A 6,324-nucleotide genomic window follows, 5' to 3' on the forward strand; every position below is an offset into this window, starting at 1 on the left:
CTGTCGAAAGATTGGATCTCCTTTTGACTGACAGCGATTTTGTACTATAAGGAATCGCTGAAGCTATTCGCGCTCAGTCCCATCGCGGATTTCTCAAGTTCAGTCGAAATAAAAACTGCTGAAAAACCTATTTCTTTATATTTGCTTGGCGAAATTGCTTGATTTTCATCATACATTTCACACAATTATACACCACATTCCTTGTTTCACTTTTACAGAGTTTAATATTTTTTTTAGATCGTTCATTCATTCATTCATGTTAATATTTAATGTAGTAATCAATATATATATATATAGATTACTACATTAAATATTAACATGGAGGATGACTATAAATTAATATATATGTGTATATATATATATATATATATATAGTAATCTTGAAAAATTTTAACATAACATAATCCCAGCTAACAAATTTTTGTTCTGGGAACGTTTTGCTAACGTTCTGTTTTGGTTGTGGGAACGTTATTTGGAATGTTCCAAAAACGTGGAAATGTCCAGTTTGTTTAACGTTACTATAACGTTATTTAATGGTTAGCATAACGTTCCTACAACGTTCTTGCAACCTAAATTTCATTAAAAATATAACGTTCTATGAACGTTTATTTGGAACATTCCAAGAACGTTAAAATGTCCAGTTTGCTTAACGTTACTAGAACGTTATTTTATGGTTAGCATAACGTTCCTACAACATTACCCACATTTTACTAAAAATACAAAGTTCTAAAAACAATTATTTGGAACTTTACAAAGTATAGTTTAATAAAATGTTATTTTAAGATTAGCAGTGTTGCAACATCATCTTTCAACATCATTATTACAACATTCCAGATACAAGCACATTGCAGGCATTTCAGGTATTTTAATTAATAAAGATGCACACTTTCAAAAAAAACCTCATTAACAGATTAAACAGATTAGTGAAAATTGCCTATCATGTAAAAAAGTTTTACATTTAGTTTAATATTCATGACAAGGACAACTTCACAGGTAAACGTAAACTATCATATTAACATTTAATCAGTGAGAACTTCTGAATTGTGTGTGGGTGCTGAAAAACTATCACTGCGGGAACTGTGGTCCATGGCCTGTCTCTTCACACTCCATCTGTAAAGTAAACAGATTGGCTGATGTTACAAATTGTGTTATTACAAAATGCTTATGAAGTCATTAGTGTGGCTATGCAAAACCATTTATTAGGATCTGTGCTGCAAGTTCTACAAAAATGTAATCACTCAAAAGTCAAATCCAGTTTACAAAAAAAGTTATACAATAGGACGGTTCAAGAAAACACTGTAAAAGAGTACACCCCAAAATGAAAACTCAGAAAATAAGGTAAATGCTGTAGATGCCAAACTCATTTGACTTGGCATACACTACTTTTAAAGACAACAGCAGCATTAAGAAAAACGTCTTCTGAAGCATCATCAGATTACAAAAATATAAGCATTCAAATAATACATTTTCATCACATCATTTTTAAAAATATTTTAGGTAATCCTTAATCAGGGGTGGGGAATGCTGGAGGGCCACTCTCCAATCCTAATCAAACACACCTAAAAAAAAAAGCTAATCAAGGTCTTCAGAATTACTAGGGCTACAGTCAGGTGAGGTGTAGTCTCAGCCTCAGACGTCACGCCCACGGAACGTTGGCTAAACGTCTGATGCATATGGTACACTTAACTGGAAACACTTCAGGAATGTCGAAGTCGTCATCTGATTGGTTGAATTTTATCGGATTTCCGGGGGACGCGAGTGTCGCGTTTATTTTCGGTCCGCCGGGAAACAAAGCGCAGACGTGTGATTGCAGAAGAAAAACTGTCGTGTTTACATGAGTGACAATGAGCATTTATCAAGATCAGCTAAACGTAGGATTCTCAAAAGTATGTGAGGTTAACGGCATAGACTCTTTAAGAGATGTCCAGGAGTTTTGTTTGAGGCACTTAGTGGAGACAAAAAGAGATATTTTAGCCTGTTTGCCGACGGGATTTGGGAAAAGTATTATTTTCCAAGCCCGGCCGACCCTTTGCCAGCATTTAGAATTTTTTTTTTTTTAGATAATTTTTTTTAATTTGTTAGTTTTAGATGCTTTGAAGGTCTCTGAACAAAGTCTGCATACGTTTCCTACTGATTTACTCGGTGTTTTGATCAGATGTGGTAATGCAGACGCCATTGTTGTTATACGTGCACGAACAGATCAATGACTTACTGCTTGTTTTCTTTAGCCGGCAATGTCTGCTAGGATACTTGCCAAGATGGGAATTTTGACAAATATTTGTGTGAATTTGTCCATTCAAACACAATAAAAGAGCTTAGTATGTGCGCGTGTTCTGAGGTGCGGATTTGCGCGCTTCCGATGAGCGCACACACAGATCTCCTCACTTCTCACTGCGCACAAGTTTGCGTCTTATGGCTCTTATATGTTGAAACTGGCAAAGCTTAAATGAGTTTAGTTGAAATCAAGATAGCAATGTGTGCTGTTCAGGTCTCACCTGCACACGAGCGCTATAAGCATCGGCGAGATGGCGGAATAAATGACTGCTCATATTCCAGCATACGGCACTCGCATTGAACAAGAATGGTTTGTCCACGTTTTTTTATTTAATCGCTGTTGTTGTAACGTATTGGTAAGCCAGAATGCACATCCATCAACAGAAACACACATTAGCCGAACCCTGTTTGTTTTACGTGTTGTTATATAAAACATATTACTGATGCGTTGTCAGATTAAAGTTGAACCGCAGTCCTGGTGCGCACCGAACCGTGGGAGGAGAATGGGACGGTTCGGGTTTTTACAGAGAACTGTTGCACCCCTATTGGTTTCTGTGAACTTGTAGCATGATCGTGAAAATGAAACGAAACAGTGTATAATTGTCATGCAGTTTTTTTTTTCCTTTAGAATTGATAATGTGTTATTTAAACAAAACAATTTGTGTAGAACCATTTATTTTATTACTTTTGTCATGATTCTGGGTTTTGACTCACCCTTGACTCACGATGGGGAGCATACTTCAAGATGAACTCTTCTAACACCTTAACTGGCACTTTTGGATGCATCTTTTGGCAAGCCTCTAGAAAGGAAGTTTGGCATAATTTAAGAAACATGTAAGTAACAAGCATTTTTTTTTAATTAACATTCCTTTACAAAGTCTTGGTTTAGTAAAATCTTATAAAAACTATAACCACAAATAAGTAAAAAATATAATACATTAAAACTGTTCTTATGAATACTCAAGAGATGATATAACATATTATAAGGTTTTTTATAATGCATTATGCATTCATTATAATGCCTTAAGAATACCATCATAATGTATTATAAATACGGGATTCATAGAAAGTGTTACCGAAATATTTCTTAAAAGAATAGGTGATGCTTGGTCTGAGTAATGTCTTTGTGTTAATTCTGTCAGTTAAAAATGTAATACTTACGAATGATCATGCCGCAATGTCCAGCTCTTCCCCCATTCCTTCCTTTAATGCTGTATTGACACCAAACACTGTTTGTTCCAACTGTTCGCAACACCATCCGGATGGCATCTCCAGGTGTTTTGCCTCCAAGGAGGCTTAGGTGATAAACCTACAAAAATATAATATAATGTATATACAGTGGTGGCCAAATTATTAGAACGCAAGTATTTTCAGCAGCTAAAAAAAATTGGTTTTAAGTCAGTTATTTCTATTTTTTGCTGCAGTGTGTCAGTTGGAAATATCAGTTTACATTAGTAATTGTAATAGTCCAGTGAGTCTGACAACAGTCAGTGCTCCACACAAAGATCTGATCTCATCATCATTGGGTCTGTCTGGAATGACTAGAGAAACAAAAACTGAGACAGACTAAATCCAGAAGAACTGGATTCTAAAGAATCCTACCTGCAAAGCTACCTGAAAAACTAAGCACAAGTGCACCTAGGGCAAAAGCTGCTTTAAAATCAAAGGATAGTCACACCAAATGTTAATTAAATTTAGTTAATAGAAGTTCAATGATAAAGAAGATCTATTTATGGCATTATTTTTGACAGCATCCTCATTTTACAGCATTTTCACACAAGTGTCTAAAACTTTTAACAGTACTGTAGCTCCGCAGGTAGGTCTCTTGAAGCATCTTAAAGACGTTGCCACACATCTTCTGGATTTATTCTGTCTCGTTCTGTTTCTTCATGTCATTCCAGACAGACTGGATGATGATGAGATCAGATCTGTGTAGAGCAAACAAAAATCTCATTGGATTATTACAATTAATGGCAAAATGAATGGAAATGTAAACTGATATTTCAAGCTGACACAGATAGAAATAACTGATTTAAAACCATCATCTGGTTTCATCTGGTTAAAATACAACTATTCTAGTAATATATAATGAGTTTTAAGTAATAGAATTGGTGACTGCAGGATACTTTAACATTTAGACAGAAGCAGGATTATTATGCTGCTGTCACTAAAGCCTAAAGCACAGATAACTGACAAACTTTGGTTTTCAACAACTGTTTAGGTAAGACAAACCCGACTTAATTTACATGACTGCACTATTAATGAGCATTTTGACACAATTTTGAGTGTATTTGATATTAAAATGGAATAGCTAAACCACAAAAGAGAAAACATTTTGTTTGCACGCTTTAAGGCTTGTGTCATGCAAGTCCTGCTCCTAATTATATTAAGGCATGCATATATTTTCAAAATCAACTGAACTTACCGTTAACCGACCAAACTGCCGCGAAGGACCCTCTCAGGAAAGCATGGCGTCCACAACCAGTTTTAATGTTAGGACGACACTACAGATGGATTTTGGGCGGGAACATTAGAAATCGATTGGAACATACAAAATAATAATTTGCAAGATTAAAAGATGCCTTAGAATTAATTAATATATATATATATATATATATATATATATATATTTTACCTCAAAACAATCACTCAGTATTACACCAATTTACTGTAAATACTATAGCAAAAATAATCGGTGAGATATACATTTTATGGTGACTAAATATTCTATTTTAAATAATGGTAATTAAACGAAGCTAACACTTAACATTAAATATGAAAATAAAACACTGGCTCTTACCGTTTCTTGTGATGTGTGTGTTCAAAGTTGTTTTGTGCGTCCGCGAATAACGACGATCAAATGCTGACTTTCATCACAATTTAAATACACACAATAAACCGACTCTGGTTGCACAGACACAGACATCATTCAAGAATCACCCCATAACTGATTGAACCGCGAATGAATGACCCTCACAAAATGGCGACCAGTTACAGACTTGTTTTGTGCTCATCATACGTGTCCGTAAAGGCGAATAAGTACCGCCTTCTAAATGAAAGAGCCAGTCGTTGATTAGTAAATTCATTACGTCACTGCAGCGACCGTTAGAAGCTCCGGTTCCTATAGAAACAGGCAGTGTTTGAAAACTCGTGCTCATGACTGCGCATGTGTATTGGATGGTCTAGCATTAAAAAGCTTTTTTAAATGTATTTGAACATAAGAAATAAATCTTATAAGACTGTTGTTGTCAGATTTAATGTGTTTTCGAATATGAAATTTAATCGAAAGCTTAATGAACAGTTTTGCAGAATTTGATGTTTCCTTATTCAAAGAGATAGGAGCTGCGCTTGCATGCCTGGGAGGTGTCGAGTGAAATGACTTGTCTTAAAGGGACTATGATCAAATGCATAAACTTTCTCGCGGCATTGCACAGTAATATAACAGGACAGTGATGATAATGATTTCTGTACAATTTTTATTATTATAATGAGTGGTCATTTTAATATTATATTCTTTAAATTAATATAAAATCAAGACTTTCATTTATTTATGTTATGTTATGTTATGTTATGCTATGTTATGTGCATGTACACGTTTAAACTGCAGTTAAATTTTTTATGCAGTTAAAAAAGTTAAATTAATAACTTATTTCAGTGTGGTTTCATTTGTTACTGTTGTGCCATTTGAAAAAAAAAAAAAAATGGAGATTGTGATAAAATGTCACCTGAATTTTAAATAAATGAAAAAGATCTTATTTTTTTTGTATTATAGAATAACTGATCAAAATCACAAGCAAGACTGTTGTTTATAATGAGCACAATTAATAATTATGTATAGTGAATGTCACAGGTTATGACATTTACCATATATAATTCTTAAATATATTTTACAATTTGGCCTATATTAATAATATTACAGGAACATTCTAAGAATGTTCTGCTAAAAATGTTTTCTCTCAACATTATGAGAACATTCATTAAGTACAAGTAACGTCCCATAGACGTTTCAAGAACGTTGTTGTAAGAACGTTTTCTCTCAACCTTAAGAGA

At 34.2% G+C, this 6,324-nt stretch overlaps 1 long non-coding RNA gene across 2 annotated transcripts; it reads right to left on the reverse strand.

The window, feature by feature from the left end:
- Window positions 1–691: 691 nt before the first annotated feature.
- On the reverse strand, window positions 692–5,885 carry LOC127157480 (uncharacterized). 2 transcript variants are annotated; one of them, XR_007825914.1, is made up of 6 exons: window positions 5,075–5,885; window positions 4,700–4,778; window positions 4,078–4,202; window positions 3,436–3,583; window positions 2,989–3,074; window positions 692–1,110 (listed from the first exon to the last, which is right to left on the reverse strand). It is a non-coding gene; the product is annotated as an uncharacterized LOC127157480 (long non-coding RNA). The 2 variants fall into 2 exon arrangements; XR_007825915.1 differs by lacking the exon at window positions 4,078–4,202 and having other exon boundaries at window positions 5,075–5,878.
- Between the last annotated feature and the right edge of the window lie 439 nt (window positions 5,886–6,324).

The sequence above is a fragment of the Labeo rohita genome, unplaced genomic scaffold (genome assembly GCF_022985175.1).
Source record: "Labeo rohita strain BAU-BD-2019 unplaced genomic scaffold, IGBB_LRoh.1.0 scaffold_1087, whole genome shotgun sequence".
NCBI lineage: Eukaryota > Metazoa > Chordata > Actinopteri > Cypriniformes > Cyprinidae > Labeo > Labeo rohita.